A 22,550-nucleotide genomic window follows, 5' to 3' on the forward strand; every position below is an offset into this window, starting at 1 on the left:
CATTCATTTACTCATTTATTGTACAAACCTTATCGAATGCGTGCTTCTAGGCCAGACACTGTTCTTGGAACGCAGCTGTGAACAAGGCAGAGTGGATGCTCTCGCTCTTGTGGAGTTTCTGATAACAAATGTGGGGAGACAGTACGTGAGCAGAAACACCAGTGAACTTGATTTCGGGCAGTGGTGGTGGTGGGCAGGAAGTAGGTGTGTGATGGGACCGAGAGCGAGGAGGCAGATCGTGGCCAGGTAGTCTCTGAGTGGCAGGGCAGAGGGAAGAGGGGTTACAGAGGCCCCAAGTGGGGAGTGACTTTGGCCAGGAGGAGAAGCAGGAAGCAGGCCAGAGTGGCTGGCAGCCAAGTGGAGGAGAGTGGTGGGAGGTGTCGCCGAGGTGGGAGGCCACCGTTTCCCGTTTCTCGTCGGGCTTTGTTACCCTTCCAGTTCTCCTGGTTTTCCTTTACTCTCTTCTACCTCTGTCCTTCTGTCCCTTAAAGCCACCCAGCAGCCAAGTCGGCCACAGCCCACAAAACCGCCTTCTTTCCCTTGACTGTGAGGAGTAGAAGTGGCTGTGACAGGATGGCAAGAGTTAATTAGAAAAGGTTCTGGCTAATAAACTAGTGGAGAGAAAAAGTACTGTCCTGCTTTTTAAGAGATAAATCTGAAAGGACCCTAGAGTTTCTTTACACATTCTTAGGGTGTTTAGTCAGAAAAGCTACTTTGAGTAGATAATATATGGGCACAGTACAAAATTCCAAAGGTGCAAAGGAGATGCAGGTAGGCATCTTATAAAAGAGGAAACTGTGGTGCATTGCAAATGAAAGTTGGGGTATTTTTGTTTAATCGAGGTTTGCCAGTTTTTCCCAGAAACCTGTTTGAATCCAGGCCACTTGGGCACATATGATTTTTCAGCACTTACCTAGTTTTGTTGAGGTGTGGTTACCTTAAGTGCCAGAGGTCCTTCTAGAATGAAGAACTGCTGGGAATGGAGTGGCGCGCGCACCTGTGTGTGTGTGTGTGTGTGTGTGTGTGTGTGTGTGTGTATGTGTAAAATCAGTGTTGGCAATGGGCTCTGTGTGTCAGGAAAGCGCTCTCGTGTGGAAGCTCCTTGTCTCACTGGCTTCAGGCCCCCGAAGAGCAGCCTGGCAGTTGTCTGGGTCAGACTGGGTTTGCCGATTTCTCAGTTCTCATTGTTTGGACCACTCGGAGGCAAGCCAGGGTACCTTCCTAGCACTGGTGGGGAGTTGTTCGCCTGGGCCACGTGCCTCTGTCCCCAGCTGTGGCGTGGGTGGGGGGGAGGCAGGATTCCGAGTGGAATGGTGGCTCTTCCTGAGACCGACTGTGAGGTAATAGAAGGTGTGCGTTGGTCTCCAGCCCCGCTTCCTGGCGCAGAGCTCCCGGTCCTCTTGTGATTTCTTATACGATGACATTAGAAGCATCTCTTGTTCTAATATTAGTCTTTGACCTCTGTTCCTGACGCGGGGCTCCTGAAACTCTTGCAGTTTCCTGGGTGATAGGAGTGTCTTTTGTTCTAATGAGGCAAATTCTGGGCGGGCTCCTGGATGGTTTCTGGGTGAAGGCTGGTCACTAGAAAGACCAAGCCGTGATTAGAAGGTTGGAATTTTTAGCCCTGCCCCCCATTCCCTTGAGCAGGGAGAACGGCTGAAAATGGAGTTAATGATCGATCATGCCGGCGTGATGAAGCCTCCGTAAAAGTCCCTATAGTACAGGGTTCGGAGAATTTCCAGATTGGTGAACACTTACCAGGGGGCTGACACAGCCCACCTCCATGGGGACAAGAAGCTCCTTGCCTTATGCATCTCCTCATCTGGCTTTTCATCTGTATCCTCTACCATATTCTTTAATAAACTGGGGAACGTAATGAAGTGTTACTCTGAGTTCTAGGAGTCACTCCAGCAGATTAATCAAACCCACGGAGGGGGTTGTTGGAACGTCCCATCAGTAGCCAGTTGGTCATAAGCACTGGTGGTAACGTGGGCTCGTGACTGGCATCTGAAAGGGCAGTGGCGGTCTTATGGGACTAAGCTCTTAACGTGCAAGACCTGACGCTACCTTCAGGTAGGGAGATGCCACCCAGAGATAGTGTCAGACTTGAGTTAAATTGTAGGACCCCCCAGCTGGTGTTGCAGAGACCTGCTTGGTGTAGGGGGACCCCACCGATTCGGTGACCAGGAGTGTCCGAAGCAAAGTGCACTTTGTGAGGAGTGAAGGAGACTCTCAGGAAAGAAACACCCAGTTGGGAAGAACTGGGGTTTACCCTTTGCAAGTAGGAAGAAAACCAGGGGTTTTCCTTCCCACAGACTGTGCCTTACCCTTCTTTTCTGTCTCCTTGCACCAGTCCCTCAAAAGGCCAACCCAGAGGTGGGTGTGGGAAACCTAGCTGAAGAAGATTATTGTAGTGTGATGTCCTTATTCTATGAAATAGAAAAAAATTACTAGAATGATACCAAAATATTCATATGTGAGCACCAAAAGTACTTGCAAAGCAAACATGAGTGTGTTGGTTTTTTTTCCATTTTTGACATTTTATCATTTATATCATGTGTGCTACTGCTGCTTTCTTCGCGCAGTTAACCAGGAGTGGGCTGTTGTGCAGGTCTGGTTGTGTATCTGAGGCAGGTATGATCATGCCTTTCATGTGCTTTATCCAAATATACTTTAAGAAATTCTTAGACAGTTTAGGATACTTTTTAACTCATTTTCAAAATGGGAAGTTAATAACCCGATTATCATGAAACCTTATCTTATGTCTGTGTATTTTGTGAGCACTTCCAAAAGGAGAGAGAGTGAATGTCTATTCCATGTAAAAAAAATTACTACAAAACAATGAAAACTTAAATCTAACACAAGTAGAAACAAACTTATAGTGAAGACAAGGCTATTATAAACATAAAAAAGAACTGATCCCTTAAATAGACTTTCTTTGTATACACACTTAGTTGATCTCTTTGTTCATAAAACAGTCAAGTCCTTTTAGAGAACTGCCTGGAGTGACGCCTGGCTGGCTCAGTAGAGCTTGTGACTCTTGTTCTCGGGGTTGGGAGTTTGAGCCCCATGTTGGGCATAGAGATTACTTTAAAAAAAAAAAAAAAGGTATGTTAGAAAATTTTTTTTTTTTTAATGTTTTATTTATTTCTAGGAGAGAGAGAGATAGCGTGAGCAGGGGAGGGTCAGAGAGAGAGGGAGTCACAGACTGAAATAGGCTCCAGGCTCTGAGCTGGCAGTCAGCACAGAGCCCGACGCGGGCCTCAAACCCACGAACCGCGAGATCATGACCTAAGCGAAAGTCGGACGCTCAACCGACTAAGCCACCCTGTTAGATGATATTATTAAAAAAAAAAGAACTGCCTGGAAAATCTTTTCTTAGTTGGTTATTTAACACTATTCTGGTATTTTATTAAAATTTTTTTTAAATGTTTATTTATTTTTGAGAGAGGGACAGAGTGAGAGCAGGGGAAGGCACACACACACACACACACACACACACACACACACACACACAGAATCAGAAGCAGGCTCCGGCCTCTAAGCTGTCAGCACAGAGCCCGATGCGGGGACTTACCTCATGAACCTCGAGATCATGACCTGAGCCAACTCTGAGGCTTAACTGACTGAGCCACCCAGGCGCCCTTCTGATGTACTTTATAAGAGCAGCTTAACAGCGATGAACAGAATTGGGTATGAACTCAGACATACAGTGCTTCTACTTCTATTGAAAGGAAGAAGTATATGGGGGCATCTAGCTAGCTCAGTCAGTAGAGTATGTGACTCCTGATCTCAGGATCATAAGTTCGAGCTCCGCATTGGGTGTAGATAGGTCACTAAAAAAATTAAAAACAAAGGAAGTGATTTTCCTTTGAATATTTAGGAATCCTAGTAAAATATGCATTAAGAGAAGTTATATGCTTTTATAGAACACTTTATTTTTGTGAGTAGCTTAAATTAATATGTTTTGAATAATTGGAATTTTAATCATTTAATATTTTCTTCCTCTTTGCAGAAATGACTTGGTTGTTAGACTTATATTCAGTCCTCATTTGCTAAGTGTGCTGAGCCCTGACTCAGGGCTTTTCTACTTATCACTGCAGTGATTTTTTTCCCTGAGAGGTTTTGCAGTCTGGGGAGACTGTCTTTAATAACAGTAAGATGAAACTTTTACATTTTATTGGTTAAATGAGTTAGAGAAAGAATCCAGTTTCTTTGTATGATAATTATATTTCAATGGTATTTAAATAGGTTCACCAACTATTTAATAAGGACGTAGCTTGGGGTCATCCTTCTGCTAGACACCATGAATGATTTTTTTTCCCAAAGAATTCTTTTTTAATTATGAAAGTAGTTGGCATATCTATATAGAATACTCCAACTGAGGAGGTTAAGATGTGTAAATAGAATGTGAGCTCCTGAGGAGCTATGAGCTGTTGGCAGGTTGTAGTGTAGAATGTAAAAGTTAAGGCCCTTAGAGAAGTGATGGAGAGGAGTGTTTAAGGGAATTTGGAGGGGTCTCTGAAGATGAGCTGAAGTGTCAGGGCAGTTTTTACGGAGGGTGTCAGGCCACACCTCGAAGTCTTGATTAGATTTGGGTTAGCTGGTGAAGAATATTCCAGATGGAAGACATTGGACCGGATAGGTGACCTCCTGGAAAGTCAGAGGCCTTTGGAAACCTGTTTGCTCTGAAGTGTCATGAGGACCGTAGGCTGATGGCCTGTGGCTGCATTTGGGCTGCAAGATGATTAAACAGTTTTTTTTTAATTAGTTGCCAACATTTTAATATTGAAAAAATTTCAAATAAGAAGCCTGGTTTTTAGGCTTCTCTTGGAAAATCAGAAGATCTGGCAGGTGTGGGCCAGCTTTCCTGTATGATGACTGGGGCCAGAGCTGACTGGTGGCTGCCCTTTGGACTGTCTAGCCCTCTTCAGTGGGCCACAGTCCTTACCAGTCCCTGCGGTCCCCTTGATATCGAGGCCCAGCAACAGCTAATGTTTATTGTGGTGGCTGAGGTGCTACTGCCTCCCTAAAGTAGCCCTAAGAGGAAGGCCAGATAGTTCTTTTACCTTTGTAAGTTTCACTCTAAAGTGGTAAAGTGGGAGATCAAAGGACTATACGTTTCAAGAAAAATGGGAGAGTGCCTATTTCTTTATGGAGCTGAAACTATTCCTACCTCTTTACTTTGGACACATGATGAGTCCTGTCAGAATAGTCTGACTGACTTCACACACTTGTGCCCCCTGCCCGGGTGCATAGAGTGCCAATTTGTGTTTTGATGTCTGTAGTGGTTAAGAGCTCAGGCCCTGGAGTCAGACAGACGTGGATTGGAACCCTGGCTCTTCCACTCACTACTCTGGTGATCTGAAGCAAATTGCTTTACGTCTCTTCGCTTCATTTTTCCCTCTTGTAACAATAATAGTACCTCCCTATTTTATTGTATTGTTGGAGAACTGAGTGAAATCACTTCATACAGAACATTTGGTCCAGAGCCTGGCACAAGTGAATGCTCAGTGTCAGCTCTGTACTGAAGCCTAAAAAAAGGCAGTTTCTGACTTTATTGGAACCTGCGCTTGTAGAGAATTGCAGTGAGAAGAAGGTTGTGGGAATTTGTGAGCCCTGGTTTGCCTGTTCAGTTTGTGCTTCTTGAGCAGTGCATCCGGTGCTGTGTTCCAGTGACTGAGGCCACTGCCGCCCCCGCTCTCATGCTCTCACAGTCTGACAGTGGAGGTTGATCACTAACCAGCAGTTGCAGTACAATGTGATATTTGAAGTAGAAGATCTTCAAATAGAGTCCTTCAGTGATTCTCTGACTTCATCTTCTTGGACACTTTTAGCGTGAGCAGAGGTACCAGCCAGGGCAGTATTTGGTGATGGTGGGCCCTGTTCATAAGAGCATGGCACTGCTAAGGGGACCACTGTCTTTCCTTCTCCTTTCCTCAGATCGTCATTGATGGAGCACCTACCATCATTTAGGCAAATGTCCAAGCCTGACAGAAAAAAGAGAAAGAGAAGCCTTTCTCTGAACAAAGGAAGCTCTTGTCCTCAGCCTGCCTCCCCCTCTCTGCCCCAAATCTGTACTTGGAGAAAGAGAAATTAAGAGGGTCTCACCTGACCAGTGTCTGAGACAGAAATAAACACACTTCTCATCTCCAAGGACTTGAAAACAAGTCTCTGCAGAGAACCCTACTGGTTTGGAACCTTGGAGCTGCCACTGAACCCAGGGAAATCCTTCAGAATTTAGCTTACTTTTTATTTCATGGTATCAATACTTTGTTCCATTAAAAACCAGTACTTTATTGCATGTCTAAGAAAGTATTTTAAGTACAGAAGAGAAAACTGATTTAACAACTTACAGCTTTATTTAAAATAGTCCCTGTGAGGTGCCTGAGAGGCTCAGTTGGTTAGGCGTCCCGACTCTTGGTTTTGGCTCAAGTCATGATTTCATGAGCCCCACATTCGGCTCTGTGCTGACATTGCAGAGCCTGCTTGGGATTCTCTCATTCCTTCTCTGTCCTCCCCCACCCATGCACTTTCACATAGAAAATAAATAAACTTTGCAAAAAAAAAAAAAATCCCTGTGGATTGATTTTATAATAAAACAAAAAAATTTTAAACTAGAAATAGAGTGCTGTGGAAGAAAGAAGCGGGGAGATAAATTCTTTGATTTGATAAGATGTGTATCTGGGAAGGACTTGGCAGAGGACTTAATCAAGGGACTTAGGGGGAGGGTATGCTGTGGTCAGATTGGGCAGAAGAGGCTAAGGGCAGCTGAGGCAATAGCACACACATTGGAGCCTCTGGAGCAGAGTTTGTGGGCTCTGGTGCAGGGATTTAGAGTGTATTGAACGATTGATTTTTCTGGCAGAAGATCGGAGCATAGAATGTAGAGTCATTCTGTGAGTGACTCTGCAAGTGGATACGTCCTGGATGAGAGGGATAAGTGCTTTTATTTCTAGGGTCTCTGGTCCGCTCCTCTTTCCTGAGGGCATTCTTCTTTGGAGAAATCCTCTTTTGGAGAGGAGGAAGGGCCCACCCTGCCATCCCCAAAACCGAATGGCCAGTGCACTAGCTCCCTTCCCTGGTGTGTCTCTGTGGATGCAGGACTCAGGCTCCATTAGTTGGTGACTCAGTGCTTGGAATCTGGTTCCTGAGAAAGCTGTGGGGAGGGCTGGGGAAGAGGAGTGACTGTGTGCCAACCAGATGTTTGTGTTTTAGATCGTGCCCGAAGCTTTAGCTGCCAGCCCGGAGTGCCCTGGTGTGGGCGCGTCTTCCCAGCCTGGCCTTCTAGTCCTTGCCTCTCCAGTGATCAGAGCCTTTGATATTTCCCTTTGGCCACAGATGGCCAGGCTTGAGTTCTGTTGCTTGCAACCCAGGAACCCTGTCTTATGCCCTGGAAGTTTTTAAGGTAACCTCCTCACTAATTCAGTACACCAGAAGAAATATGTATGTGTTGAGTCTAAGTTGTTTTATTTTATTTTATTTTATTTTATTTTATTTCTTTCTGGGAGAGCTTTAACATTTTCCTATTTTTTTCCTGTGGTAAAAATTTCTTCCTGCTCAAGTACTGGCCAAAGAATAATCCAGTCACATTAGAGCCAGTGTAGCTGACATTGGTCTGAACACTGATGTTTTTACTAAATGCTTACCAGTGTCATCATATCCTTCCTACCCTTGATGCTTATAGTTTCTCTTTTTAGAATTGTCGAAAAGAATATCTGAGAATGTGTGACTTTTTAATATTTTAAACCTTGTGGATGTCAAGGACCAGATAAAAGCTTTTTTTTTTAATTTTTAAAAAATATGTATTTATTTTGGGGGAGAGTATAATAAGCAGGGGAGATAGAGGGGGACGGAGGATCTGAAGCAGGCTCTGTGCTGATGGGGTGACAGCACTGAGCCCAGTGTGGGGCTAGAACTGATAAACTACGACACCATGGCCTGAGCTGAAGTTGGACACTCAGCTGACTGAACCACCCAGATATCCCAATGTGATTTTTTTTCTTTTTTCAAGATTTCATTTTTTAAAAGTAATCTCTGCACCCAACATAGGGCTTGAATTTATAACCCCAAGATCAGGAGTTGCATGCTCTACTGACTGAGCCAGCCAGGCACCCCAAAAATGTTTTTTAATAATGCAGATTTATGAAAGCTCTAGGATGCTTCTTAAAATACACATTATAGTCTTCAAGGTCTATCTTGATCAACAGGAATTTATTGAGTCCTTTATATAAAGCACTATTCTAGGTGCAGTGATGATTTTTAATACTGGGTATGTGTTCCCTGGTTTCCAGGAAGACTGCTTCTCTGTATTGATAATTAAATTTCCTTTAGGCATTTCAGTGCAGTTGAACAGTGGCTATTTTGTGTCATATGTGGGAGCGGAAGAGACAGGACTAAAGTAGATGGAGCAGTTAGAAAAAGTGTAGAGACTCTGTGCTTTGGAGGGTGTGCTTCATGTTGGAGACAAAATACTGAAGTAATCAATCTTGGGCTTTAGGAAATGGATAGGATTTAGGTAGGTAGGAAGGAGGAGAACAGGTATGTTTAGAAGGGGATCCAGCATGGTTTTGGGTTGATTAGGACTGGTTTCAGGAAAGAAGTGCATTTTCATCTGAGATGTCAGGGTGGATAAAGGAAAAAGCCTAGAGCCTGAATTCTATTAATGTGAATTTGAGAAAGTTCCTTCCAGATGGCCCCATCATTCTGAGAAATAAAATGTATATACTGAAAGGGTTGTCTGGTCGAGGCATTTTAGAGGGGAAAAAGTCTGACAGACTGGTATGGTTGGGATCAAAATGATAGTTTTATAAGGTTGGAGGTTGAATGGTAAGTATCCTCAAAAGCAGTTGTGGGCCTGCTGTGTATAGTGCACCACGGAGGATAAACTATAAGCAGGAAGGAGAATTTTAGAACTCTGGAAACTTAAATTCCATCTTCAAAAGAGAGGATAGAATTTATAGCATTTATACTTTTTGTATTTCCCTATGCCTTTGCATGTAGGAGCTGTAGAGAGGAAGGGAAACAGAAGAGATGTTTCAAGGTTGGGGACTGATTCAGGAGCAATATGTAAGGTCAGAGGAGTCTGTTTTTTTATCTCTAAAGTGGGAATAAATAACACCTGACTCATGAAGTTCTCTGAAACCTGAACAAGGGAAGATAAAGTGCCTCCCAGGTATGTATGGAGCACTCAGGAATTGTTAGCCACTTTTCCTAAGACAGGATCCAGTGAAGAAATCACAGTGGTCAACAAATAACGATGAGGCAGTGAGATAAGTGTTACAATGGGATGCTGTGCAGAACACTTACAGAATGGTGGGGTGACTAATGCTGAACTGGAAAGTTGGAAATAGTGGGAAAGGAGTAATTAGGCTGTTGAAGGGTAAGTAGAAGTTTGCTGCCACCACAGTAATACACATTGTGCAGACCTTGAAAAAATACCAGATCCTGATCCTAGCAGCCTAACATACTGCACAAAGGTAGACTTTAGTGTGGCGTGTGATCCAAGAGCATAGGAATTGGGAAAGAAAGAATTTAAATGGAGCAAATTGTAAAAAGGATTTATTTATTTACTTACTTTTATTTAAAAACTTTTTAAATTAAAATGATTTTTTAAAATTTATTTTTGAGAGAGAGACAGAGACAGAATGCAAGCAGGGGAGGGGCAGAAAGAGAGGGAGACAGAATCCGAAGCAGGCTCTAGTCAGCACAGGGCCCGAGGTGGGGCTTGAACTCACGAACTGCAAGATCATGACCTGAGCCAAAATCCGATGCTCAACCAACTGAGTCACCCAGGCTTCCCTAAAAAGGATTTAAATGCAGGAAATGGAGCTATATGAGTTTACTTTGAAAGGGCTTTATGGAAGGAGGGGAGAATTTTTACATTTGTAAGCCTAGAAGTAACCTTGGACAAAATCCAGCCACTTCAGTGAGGTAAGGAAACTAAAACCAAAAGGTCGTTCAGATCTGTCTACTGTTATATTTCTGGTGAAATAATGTGTACAAAAGAAGAAAAGAGCAATGTTTTTTTCTGACAGATCCACAAGAAGAAGGTAAATTAAGTGGAAAGGAAGAAATGTGAATAAAGATACATTTCTAAAGCTGACTCCCAGCACCAGCATGGAAAACAAAACAAAAAGCAGGTGGAATGAGAGGCTGTGATACAATTATAGAAATAAAATCTATACTGACTTTAGCAGCCTCTGTTGCTTATTGTCACTTTTGGCTGCAGCTGATCACGCATCCCAGAGCCAGCACATGTGTGTTGTGGGAAGAAGTGAATTTATCAGAAACCGATATTTTTGGCAAATTTTGAACGCCTAAAACTTCTTTTGGAAGGCCATTCTATTAGTCTTTCTTATGTTATAATGATATTTCACGCTCACTGTAGTGAATTTGGAGAACTTCCCCTCTTTTGAGCCCACTGAGTTGTAAATTACCAGAGTTTTGATGCGCTTCTCCTGCTCCTAGTTTATCTTCGCTGGTGTCTAGTGGTGCTTTATACATGGAAGGCTCCCAGTTGTTGGGAGGGTAAATACTACATATAATTTCTTCTAAAACATGGGGAGGAAATTCTTTAATCAGTATGGTTTTTGTTTTTTACAACACTGTGATTGGTTTAAATACAATTTTATAAACTGTTTTTTCATGGATGATAAACCTTTTATTTCCTAACCTGAACTCAGCCGTTCACATTTTATTCCTATGTGTCCATTGAAGGGATGAAATAATTTATTTAAATGTTTCTCTGTTGTTGTAAATGATGTTGTTAAATCACAAAAGATCATATTGGCAACCACAGTAATTATTGTTTTATCTTTCTCCAGTCTCACAAAGTACACATTTTTTTTTGAAGATGAGAGCCAACCATCTTAAAGAATTATCACCTCCATTGCCACCCTCTTCCCCCAGTGCTCATTAAGAAGAAACAGTGTGAGGTTCAGTGAAAAGATTGGCGGTATTTTACACTTTTTACAAATCCACAAATACCCTTTAGATAGTTGGTAGCTGGGTTTTCATATCTGCTCTTAAGTACAGATTCAGTCTTATGATAGGTTGTCTTGAAGGGTCTGAAGAAAATTAAGTTTCACACAGAATACGTAGTGAATTATTTTGTAGAATATTCCTTAATTTGGGTCTCAGGGTTTCTCATGATTAGATTGATGTCATGCATTTTTGGCAGTAATGTCTCAGAAGTGATGTGCCGTTGTCAATGCATCATATCAAAAGGTACACGATGTCAGTATGACTGATTGGTGATGTTAACCTTGATTGTTTGGTTAAGGTGAGATCTGTCTGGCTTCTCCACATAACATAGTTACAGATCTTTTTTTCTGGTGTTGAGAACTTTTGAGATTTACTTTCTCAGCAACTTTCAAATAACTGTACACAACAGAGTATTGTTACCTGTAGTCACCATGCTGTACATTACATCCCCAGAACTTGTTTTTAAAATTTTTTAATGTTTGTTTATTTTTGAGAGACAGAGAGACCAAGTGTGAGTGGGGGAGGGACAGAGAGAGAGGGAGACAGAGTCTGAAGCAGGTTCCAGGCTCTGAGCCATCAGCACGGAGCCAGACTTGGGGCTTGAACTCATGAGCTGTGAGATCATGACCTGAGTTCAAGTCTGTCACTTAACCAACTGAGCCACCCAGGCGCTCCTTCCCAGAACTTACTTATCTTGTAACTGAAAGTTTTAACTTTTGACCCTGTTCATACCCTCCCATCCCCACCTCTCATAACCATCAGTCTGTTCTCTGTTTCTGTTTGTTTTTTAGATTCCACATGTAAGTGAGATCATATAGTATGTGTTTTTGATTTATTTTACAAAGCACAGTGCCCTCCAAGTTCATCCATGTTGTTGCAAATGGCAGTTTCCCTTTTCTTTGGCTGAATAATATTTGTGTGTGTGTGTGACATTTTCTTTATCCATCCACATTTCATTCATCCATCTGATGGACACTTAGGTTGTTTCCATGTCTTGGCTATGGTAATAATGCTTCAGTGAACATTGGCATATAGATACCTCTTCCAGATAGTGACTTTGTTTCCTTCGTCTGTATACCCAGAAGTTGAATTGCTGGATTTGGTAGTTCTATTTTTAATTTTTTGAGAAACCTCCATACTGTTTTCCACAGTGGCTGCACCAATTTACATTCCCACCAATAGCACAAAGGTTCTCTTTTCTCCATACCCAAAGCTTGTGATCTCTTGTCATTTTAATGACAGCCGTTCTAACAGGTGTGAGGTGATAGCTCATTGTGGTTTTGATTTGTATTTCTCTGATGATTAACGATGTTGAGCATCTTTCCAGGTACCTGCTGGCCATTTATATGTCATATTTGAAAAAAAAATGGTTTATTTCCCTTTCCCACCCCCGAAAAATTGTTTATTTAGTTCTTTTGCCCATTTTAAAATCAGATCTTTTTCTTTCTTTTTTGTTTTGTTGTTGTTGAGTTGTATGAGTTCTTTGTATATTTGGGATATAACCCTTATCAGATATATGATTTGCAAATATTTTGTCCCGTTTGGAAGGTTGCCTTTTTCATGGTTTCTTTTGCTCTGCAGCTTTTTGGTTTGATGTAGTCCCACTTGTTTATTTTTATTTTGTTGTTTTTGCTTTTTTTAAAGGAGTTTTATGATTTAAAAATTTTTTTTGTTTATTTATTTTTGAGACAGCATGCACATGAGCGTGGAAGGAGTAAAGAGGGAGGGGGGGCAGAGGAGCCAAAGTGGGCTCTGTGTAGACTGTAGAGAGCCCAGTGTGGGGCTTGAACTCAACAACTATGAGATCATGACTTGAGCCAAAGTGGCTCCACCACCTGAGCCACCCAGGCACCCCAGCTTTTTGTTTGTTTGTTTGCTTGCTTGCTTGTTTGAAGTAAACCCTGTGCCCAACATGGGTCTCGAACTCAACGACCCTGAGATCAAGACCCACATGGTTTACTGACCGAGCCAGCCTGGCACTTCTGTTGCCTTTGCTTTTGGTCTTAAATCAAAAAATCATTGCCAAGACTGATGTTAAGGATTCTTACCCCCTGTGTGTTTTCTTTTAGGAATTTTTTGATTTCAGGTCTCATGTTAAAGTCTTTTAATTCATTTAGAGTTGATTTTTGATTTTTGTGTATGATGTAAGGCAGTAGTCCCGTTTCATTCTTTGGCATGTGGCTATCCAGTTTAACCAAGAGTTGGACATTTAACCAGCTGAGGCACCCAGGCGCCCCTCCCAGCACCCTTTATTGAAGAGACTATCCTTTTTGTGTTACGTAGTTTTGGCTTCTTTGTCATAAATTAATTGACCTTAAATGCATGGTTTTATTTCTGGACTCTGTTCTGTCCCGCTGATCTGTGTATCTGTTTGATACCAGTACTGTTTTGATTACTGTTGCTTGGTAATGTAATTTGGAACTGCCTCCAGCTTTGTTCTTCTTGAGATGGCTTTGGCTATTTGGGGTCTTGGTGGTTCCATATAAACTTTAGGACTGATTGTTCTATTTCTGTGAAAAATATCATTCAGTTACGGGTAGGGATTACATTAAATTTGTGGATTGCTTTGGGTAGTATGGAACATTTTAATAATATTAATTCTTTCATCCATGGGCATGGAATATTTGCCCATTTATTTGTGTCTCCAGTTTCTTTCACGAATGTCTTACAATTTTCAATGTCCATATCTTTCACACACACACACACACCCTTGGTTAAATTTATTCCTAAGTATTTTATTCTTTTTAATGTAATTGCAAATGGGATTTTCTTAATTTCTTTTTCTGATAGTTCATTTTTAGTGTATAGAAATGCAGTTGATTTTTCGAGTATGGAACTTGTATACTACACCTTCCCCAAATTTACTAGTTCTAACTTTGGTGGAATCTTTAGGGTTTTCTTACAGATAAGATCATGTTATCTACAAATAGTGACAGTTTTACTTTTTCCTTTCTGACTTGGATGCCCTTCCTTCCTTCCTTCCTCTCTCTCTTTTTCCTCGATCCCTCTCTCCCTTTCTTTCTTCCTTTCTTCTTTTTCTTTCTTCCCTTCCTCCCTCCCTCCCTCTATCCCTCCCTCCCTTCCTTCCTTCCTTCCTTCTTTCCTTTGGCTAGGACTTCCAGTACTGTGTTGAATAAAAGTGGCAAGAGTTGGCATCCTACACTTAATCTTAGCCAAAAGGCCAAGAAGCAATAAAGAGTGGGCATCCTTGTTCTGTTCCTGATGTTGGAGGAAAAGCTTTCAGATTTTCACCTTTGGGTGTGCTGTTAGTCGTGGGCTTGTCATATGTGGCCCTTATTACGTTGAGGCACAAAGTGGGTATCACTTTGATGAGAGTTTTTATCATGAATTGATGTTTCATTTTGTCAGATGTTTATTCTGTATCTACTGAGGTGACAATGTGATTTTGGGCTTTATTTGGTTAGTGTGGTATATTACACTGATATGTGGGTGCGGGGCTGCCTTTACATCCAGGAATAAATCCCACCTGATTATGGTGTGTCAAATATTGCGTTCCTTTTTTTTTGAATGGTTAGTCTCAGAACGATGCTTCAGTAATACTATTGGAAAATACTTGGTGTCTTCGTGGTGTAGTTGATTAAGTGGCTGACTCTTGATCTCTGCTCAGGTCACGATCTCGCAGTTTATGAGTTAAGCCCCACATTGGGCTCTGTGCTCATGGTGTGGAGCCTGCTTGGGATTCTGTTTCTCCATGTCTCTGATCCTCCCCTGCTGGTGCTCTCTTTCTCTCAAAATGAATAAATAAACTTTTAAAAAGTTAAAAAAAAAAAAAAGAAAACACTTTGTTTCATGAAACATTATTAACATCTACAAATCTAAGGGTAGGATGGCTTCCATCATATTTTTGTTTCTTATTTACAGTTTCATCCAGTTTCCTTGTAGTAGACTCCTCCCTTTCATGAATCCGACAACTCACTGATATGGTCAGTTTCATCATTTTCGGCATCTTTAGACATGGATGGTGCAACTGTGGGTTGAGAAATCAAGTCTCCTAATCTTCCTTTTGTAAAGAAATAATCTATCCTTAAATATAAAAAAATACATTTTCTTTTATTTGAGAATAAAATATTATTAAAGTAATAAAATATTGGTAAAGTAAGTTTTAGATACAATTTAAAAATTTAGAAAACTCTAAAAATTTGAAAAATACTATTGCCAAACTAGACCACAAAATGTATGCCTTGTGTTTTTGTGTGGGCATAAGCAAAGCTTTGGAATTTGGATTAATGATATGTAGGGCAATATTTAGGTTGTAGGAACTTATAGCAGGTATAAATGACTGGTAAGAGCACAGAATGCTCAAACTGAGTTAATCGCTGAGAAACATATTTATATCCTAAACCTGTTACCTTAGAAAATTCTAGATAACAAGACTATACAAGTACACATTCCGTTAATGGTCGGAGTGATGACATTGTTACCTGTCACGTAGCCTCTGGAAAACTCCACTCTACACATGAAAGAATAAGAGTAGAAAGGGCAGATAATGTCTTAGTATTAATACGAAAATAGCATTGGCCCCTCAGGGGCACTGTTGTTAATCAAGTGCTTTTTGTGCCAGACGCTGGTGGGAACTTTATTAGGTATAATCTCGTTTAGTCAGGGTCTTTGGAATGGTGGCAGTGGAGGTCATATGAAGTCACACTTGGGTTATTTTTGAAGGTGGGATTTTGTTGATTGGTGGAGTGTAAGATGTGAGTCAGGTCAAGGGTGGCCTTAGGGTTTTTGAGCAGAGTAACTGGAAGGGTAGAGCTGCCATTCCCCTGGGATGGAGGAAACTCCTGAAGGAGCAGGTTTGGGATGGGGAAAAGATCAGCTCTGTATAGAAAGTGGCATTCAGGGGTGAGGAATAGGCTGGAGGTATGAATTTGAAAGTTGTCCGCCCATAAGTGGTATTTTAAGCCACAACCCTGGACAGAACCACAAAGAGAATGAGTAGGTGTGGAAGAGAAGACACCTCGAGGACTAAGCGCTTTAACACTGCAGGATTTAGAGGCTGAGGAGATAAGGAAGGAGTAGCAAGCAAGGGAATAAGAAAATCAGAAGAGTATGTGTTCTGGAAGCCAAGGAAAAGTTGATTCAGGGCAGAGTGAGAATGTCGTCATATCAAGGGCTACTGATGGGTCAAATGGATGAAGACTGAATTGACCAGTAGATTGAGCAACAAGAAGATAATTGATGACTTTGATAAGGGGAAAAAATTTCTGTTTGCAGTAGATTCAGGAGTGAGCGGGAAAAGAGTATATATCAGTAGTTATAGACAATTTTATTGAATAATTTTGCTGTAAAGGAGAGCAGTAGTTAGAAGGGGGATGTGGGGTCAAGAGAGGGTTTTGTTTTATTTTTTCTTAAGGGAGAAGTACAACATGTTTTATGCTGATCAGGTGGAGAGGTAAAATTGTTATGCAGAAGAGGGGGAGAATTGCTGGCACAGTGTTTTTAAGTAGGGCATAGAAAAGATCTCCTGCACAAATGGGTTGGTTTTCACTTGGAGCACAAGTAATGCCTCTGTAGTACTAAGAGGAGACACCGGGCCCTGTAAAGGGCCTGGGTGCAGGAAGGTAGGGAGATACAGAAATGGAAACGTGTGGATATTCTTTTCAGATTGCATCTATATTCTCAGCAAAACAAAACCAAGAGAGTAAGGGTGGGGCAACATCAAGTATAGCTGTGAAATGGCAAAGAAGCCACAAAAGGACAGTCTAGGGTAAGGTGGTATAACAGAAGTTAGGCTACTTGTGAATTTCACATCTGATGATCTGCAAATTCTAGGATTATCTGGGACGGAGCTTCCATTTCGGTTCAGTATCCTCACTAAACGAGATGTGCTTACATTTCTTTAAATTAAAATTTTTATATCTTACCTTTTGTATCAAGGAGTATTTTTTTTTAATTTTAATGTTTTTTTAAAATTTATTTCTAAGAGAGAGAGACAGCATGAGTAGGAGAGGGTCAGAGAGAGGGAGACACAGACTCTGAAGCAGGCTCCCGGCTTTGAGCTGTCAGCACAGAGCCCTATGCGGGGCTCGAACCCACAAACCGTGAGATCATGAGCTGAACTGAAGTCAGACACTTAACCGACTGAGCCACCCAGGCGCTCCAATCAAGGAGTATTTTTAAGCGTACTGCCTAATTAGTGTTTGATAACTCATATGTGTTCAAATAATCAGCTTTCACAGTCATGGTGTACCTTAGAATTATCCTTGTTTTAATGGTCGTTTTATTCTTCACCGTTAATGTAAATACTTTACAAAGGAGTTAGAAAAATGTATTAACCGGAAAGCAGAAGGGTAAAAAGAGCTGATTACATCAAGTCTGTTTTATATGCTATTAGCACTAATGAACACAGCAGCCATTATTATGTAAAATGTGTTTTTGAACTTTGATATATGATGCACCTCTGTAAAACCAATGGCCAGTGCTTTCTAGTGAAGGAAGAAAACCAAACAAATCCATAGATCACAGTTTTGTCAAGTCATCCATTCCTAGAACTGTATAAGGACTTTGCCTCATCAGACTGATCTATTATACATTTAAAATTACATTGCTTAACATTTACTCTCTTGTGTGAAGCTCAAATTCATCTTCATTATTGAAGTATATAATCACAGCCTTTAAACAGATACCTTTAGGAAAAGCAACAAAACAAAAATCAACCCAGTATCATTTATGCTTTTGCAGTTCTTCCTCTGCTCTTGCTCTTCAGCGTGTCATACATATATTGTCACTTTTTTTTGTATTTGCAAGTGATGCTGCAAACTGGTATTTCATGTGCAGGTTTGAAAAGACAAACCTGATTTCTCGCTCACTTTGTTGTCATGTTGCTAAGCCCGGGGCTTATGGAGCTTGTCTTGGTGGTGAGTCACCTCTTCTTGGGAGCACAGCCCTTCTGAAGTGATCAGGCTGATCAGCTGTCGCATTTCTTTCCCTGTATGTCACATCTCTTGGCATTGCTGTAGGTTGAGTTTCAGTGCCCTTAACGTGTTTCTTTTGCATCCTGGGTGAATGGTGCAGGGACTTCTTGAGAATGGTAATTGCCTTGGCTGTGTACAGGAAGAGGGTAGCCTGTCCTGCAGAATTAGCACTGTATCGTGGACTGGCAGTAAGCCTGAAGATCGCTGGGTGTCTAGCTTAGATTTGACTGGAAAAATTACTTATACAGACAAAGCTTTCCATTGTGAGTATGGAAGAAGTGGAAGCTGTCACCTAATTCCACCTGTAGACAATAAGCTGAAAGATAAGGAAGTAGAGGACTGATCAAAAATTCCGTACATCGGGTGCCTGGCTGGCTCAGTCAGTAGAGCATGCGACTCTTGATCTCAGGGTCATGAGTTCCAGCCCCACATTGGGCTTAAAAAAAAAAGTTGTATACACATTTTAAGAGATTGGCAGGCGAACTGTACAACGAATGTGATATCAAGTTACTTGGTTCTATGCAACAGTAGATATCAACAACCTTCTTTAAAATTTTTTCTATTTTTTTTTTTAATTTCTGAGAGAGCGAGAGAACCAGCGTGAGCAGGGGAGGGACAGAGAGAGAGGGAGACACAGAATCTGAAGCAAGGCTCCAGGCTCTGAGCCAGCTGTCAGCACAGAGCCAGATGCGGGGCTCGGACCCAAGAACTGTAAGATCATTACCTGAGCCAAAGTCGGACGCTTAACCGACTGAGCCACCCAGGTGCCCCGATATCAACAAACTTCTTAAGGGCCCTGGTACTGGAGGCTGGCTAGACACCCTGAATGGCTCATTTAAAGATTTGATCATTGCCAGGTAGGAGCACTAGTGTTGTGGTCAGTGCTCCACAGGAGCATTGTGATTAATTGGCAATATAGGGTTATCACTTTTAAGTCTTCTAGTAATCATCAGATAAAGAGCCATACTTCTTAAAGAGAAAAACAGAAGAGGGATTACTTAGTAAATGGCCTGGTTTATATAACCAACTTAACCTCCAGTAAACACCAGAATGGGACTAATGTTACCAGGGGGTAACATTAGTGAAATACAAGGACAAACATCTGACCCCAGTGACAGTCAGGAAATAAATACTGTAATAAGCTGTCAAGTCTTTCCTTAAAGATAGTCTCCCACTGTCTGAAATTGAAATGCAGCCTTTCCTGCAGGTAGAGAATGATCTAGTTTTCGGAAGGTCTGCCCTTTAGCCCTGGTTTTATAATAGCAAATAATAAAGCAATCTTTTTTTTCTTCAGTTTATTTATTTTGAGAGAGAGAGAAGCGAGCGCAAGCAGGAGAGGGACAGAGGGAGAGAGAGAATCCCGAGCAGGCTCCACAGTATCAGTGCTGAGCCTGATGTGGGGTTTGATCTCCCTAACCGTGAGATGGTGACCTGAGCTGAAGTTGGACACTTAAACTGCCTGAGCCACCCAGGTGCCCTGAAAATAAAGCAGTCTTAAGAACTCTCCTCATTAGATTAGAAAAGAATTCCTGTTAAACCTTTTTACCAAAAATGTCTTAGCAAAGAATTTCTAAAAATAAATGAAAATCTTTTAATGCCTTTATTCAGGTTTTGAATAGATAGTCTTATTCTACAAGTTTAGCAGTTGCTTAACGTTTATGAAGAGAAGTTACCCCAAATTTTTAAAAAGGAATTTAAAGTTTGCTTAGTCTCTTGCTCTGCACTGGGGCCAATTTTGTGTTTCTAAACAAAAAAAAAATATGTAGGATCTTCATTTTTTGTTTTTTTTTTAAGCAGAATCTTCTTAATTCGGACTCATTCGCCAGTAATCGCTAGTTAGTAGTCTGGACTATGTACAGGCATATCTCATTTTACTGTGCTTTGTAGATACTGTGCTTTTTACAAATTGAAGGTTTGTGGCAACCCTGCATCAAACAGGTGATTGGTCTATTTTTCTAGTAGCATTTGCTCACTTTGTGTTTGTCACGTTTTGAAAATTCTTGCAATATTTCAAACTTTTTCATTATTTGTTAGTGGGATCTGTGATCAGAGATTACACCTTTGCTGAAAGCTCAGATAATGGTTAGCATTTTTGGCACTAAAGTATTTTAAAATTAAGATATGTATCTTGTCTTTTTAGACATAATGCAATTGCACACTGAATAGACCACAGTATATTGTATACATAGCTTTTGTATACACTGGGAAACCAAAAAATTCATTTGACTCACTTTATGGAGATATTCCTTTATTTCGGTGGTCTTTGGAAACCAAGCCCTTACTATATTGGAGATATGCCTGAATGGATACATATATACATAGCATTCAAGTATTTCCTAGTGAGTGAAGGTCCCCACTATCTAGCTGTAATTGATAAGAGTGGCTAGTAGTTAACATGGATTATTTCCATATGAACAAGTACTTGAGGGTGCCTAAACTGTTTTTGGACTCTACTGTCGGTTTACTTAGCATGTCATAGATAGAATAAAAGTTAAATTTGTAAGCAGCTCCTCAATTATAAGTTTGGATTAATGATGTCTGAAGTAATTGGTGAAGTCTGTTCCACATGCTTCATGCAGTCTTTTGTTTAAAAGATATTTTGACAAATTTAGCCTCCTGGTTGGCCACAAAATTATTTCTTAGGGTCTGAATAGCACTGTAGTTCTAAGAAATATTGAATTTAATGTTCAAGATGTCACTGTCCAGATATGTGAGTTGTCACCCTAAATGTTCACACATTAAAATAATCAGAGATATTTAAATCTGATTTATTTCTAGTTTCTTTTGCTTTCTCCCTACCAACCAGATCTTTTGATGAAATAAAAAGACTCGTTTAATGTCAGTTTCCCACATGAATTATGCAATTTAAATGACACTGTGACGATGCCTGGAATATATTGCAGAAGGACTGTCCGTGGTGATCACAAGGGAGGCAGAATGGAGTGAAGTCCCAGGGCTTCTGTGAAGCATTCCTAATAGAAAGCCGCTTGCCAGCCATCTGGAGCGGGACGTGAAGGGAAGTTCCTGGGGTCTGAGAGGGAATTTATTGCCATGTGGCCTCTACTCCTTTGATCTTGATTTTGGGGAGGGAGGAGAAGCAACTGTAAAGAAGAGTGAAAAGAGACCAGGCTGTGGGTTTGTGTGGTTATTTTTGGTGGGTAACCATGATACTTCCATCACAGGAATGCCAAGGACTCCCAGTATCCTGAAGGAAAGACGCTGCTAAGGGAATAAATAAGAGTGATTCCTCTACAGCCACTTGAGGAAAACGGAGACCAAAATAGCAAATAATTTTGAAAACTTCAAAATGTGTTTTGTTACGGGAAGTTTGAAAGCAGTTCCCTTGTTAGTCTTAGGTAGTAAAATAGATTCAGCAACTACCTTTAAATCACTGGCTCTCTGCCAAGTCCTGTGCTAGATGCTTCGTAGTCACCGAGAAGCAAAATCATGGACTCTTCTCTTAGGAACGTCAGAGTTGTCGTGCTCAGAAATGTTTGATCACAAACCGAAGCAATATTGTCTAGGAAAAGAACCTCAGTCAAGTGAGGCGATTTGACAGAAAATCTTGATATGGACATGGGCAGCGGTGTATTAGGGAAGGCCACTCTGGTCTGTGAATAACAAGTGGGAGCTGAGTAGGCATTGGGAAGGGCATTCCAGGTTACGGAACAGCATGTGCAAATACTCTGTATCAAGTGGGAGTGCAGTGTTTAAAGAATTGAAATCAGTTCAGTGGTGCAGAGGTGCTGAGCACAAACATGAAGTGAGGTCAGTGGGGCTAGACCATAGAGGTCCTTGTCAGCCATGGTCTTTGGCCTTAGGTCTTTGTTTCTTGATTGTTATTTATTTTTTAACTTTTTTTTTTTATTGTGGAAAATCTCAAACATACACAGGAGAGAGACTAGTATAATACACTCCATGTACTCATTTAGCTTTTGTAGGTACTCAGCCAGCCTTGTTTCATTTCCTGTTTTCCCCATCTAAATTCTTAAAGTAATGGGAGGCATTACTTTGAAGAGTTTTAATAAAAGCAGGGATGGGTAGGATATTTGACCATATTTTTGTTTTGAAAGATAATTCGGGCTGCAGGGTAGAGAATAGATGAGAGGGGGAAGAGCACATATACCTTGGGTACTTTACTGTAGTAGTCTGTCAAGTACATCCCTTAGTAGTCTGTCAAGTACATACCTTGAATCAGGTTTGCCATGGTGGAACTGGAAGAAGTGGACAGATTTCCCAGGTGTAGAGGGGAAGATCCCTTGGACCTTGGAAACAGGTTGGAGATGAGGGATAAAGGAGAGGGAGAAGGTGGCCCTGGTGACTCCTTGGTTTCTGATTTGAACATGGGATGGTTGAAAGATCTTGAACTTGAAGGATGGTTGGTTGTATCACAGTGTGAAGACCAAGTGCAGGAGAAAAAAGGCAACCAGTTTTGCCATCTTCTCCCCCTCCCCCCATTTCCCAAACTGTCTTTCCTACAGATTACATGACAGCTTGGCTTCTCACACTGAGGCCAAAGAACCAAGCCGATTTGAACTGTGCGCCTTTTTAAAAAAATTTTTTTTTCAAGTTTATTTATTTTGAGAGATAGTGCATGTGTGCACATGTGCAAGGGAGGGGCAGAGAGAG

At 41.2% G+C, this 22,550-nt stretch overlaps 1 protein-coding gene across 1 annotated transcript in view; it reads left to right on the forward strand.

Annotated features, from left to right (window-relative positions):
• Window positions 1-224: 224 nt before the first annotated feature.
• NUDT3 (nudix hydrolase 3) overlaps window positions 225-22,550 on the forward strand; it is a 105,422-nt gene continuing 83,096 nt past the window's right edge. The window contains exon 1 of the mRNA XM_077754746.1: window positions 225-232. The gene's annotated coding sequence lies outside the window, so the exon portion shown is untranslated. The remainder of the gene's footprint in view (window positions 233-22,550) is intronic.

The sequence above is a fragment of the Crocuta crocuta genome, unplaced genomic scaffold, assembly GCF_008692635.1.
Source record: "Crocuta crocuta isolate KB4526 unplaced genomic scaffold, BGI_CrCroc_1.0 scaffold132, whole genome shotgun sequence".
Classification (NCBI taxonomy): domain Eukaryota; kingdom Metazoa; phylum Chordata; class Mammalia; order Carnivora; family Hyaenidae; genus Crocuta; species Crocuta crocuta.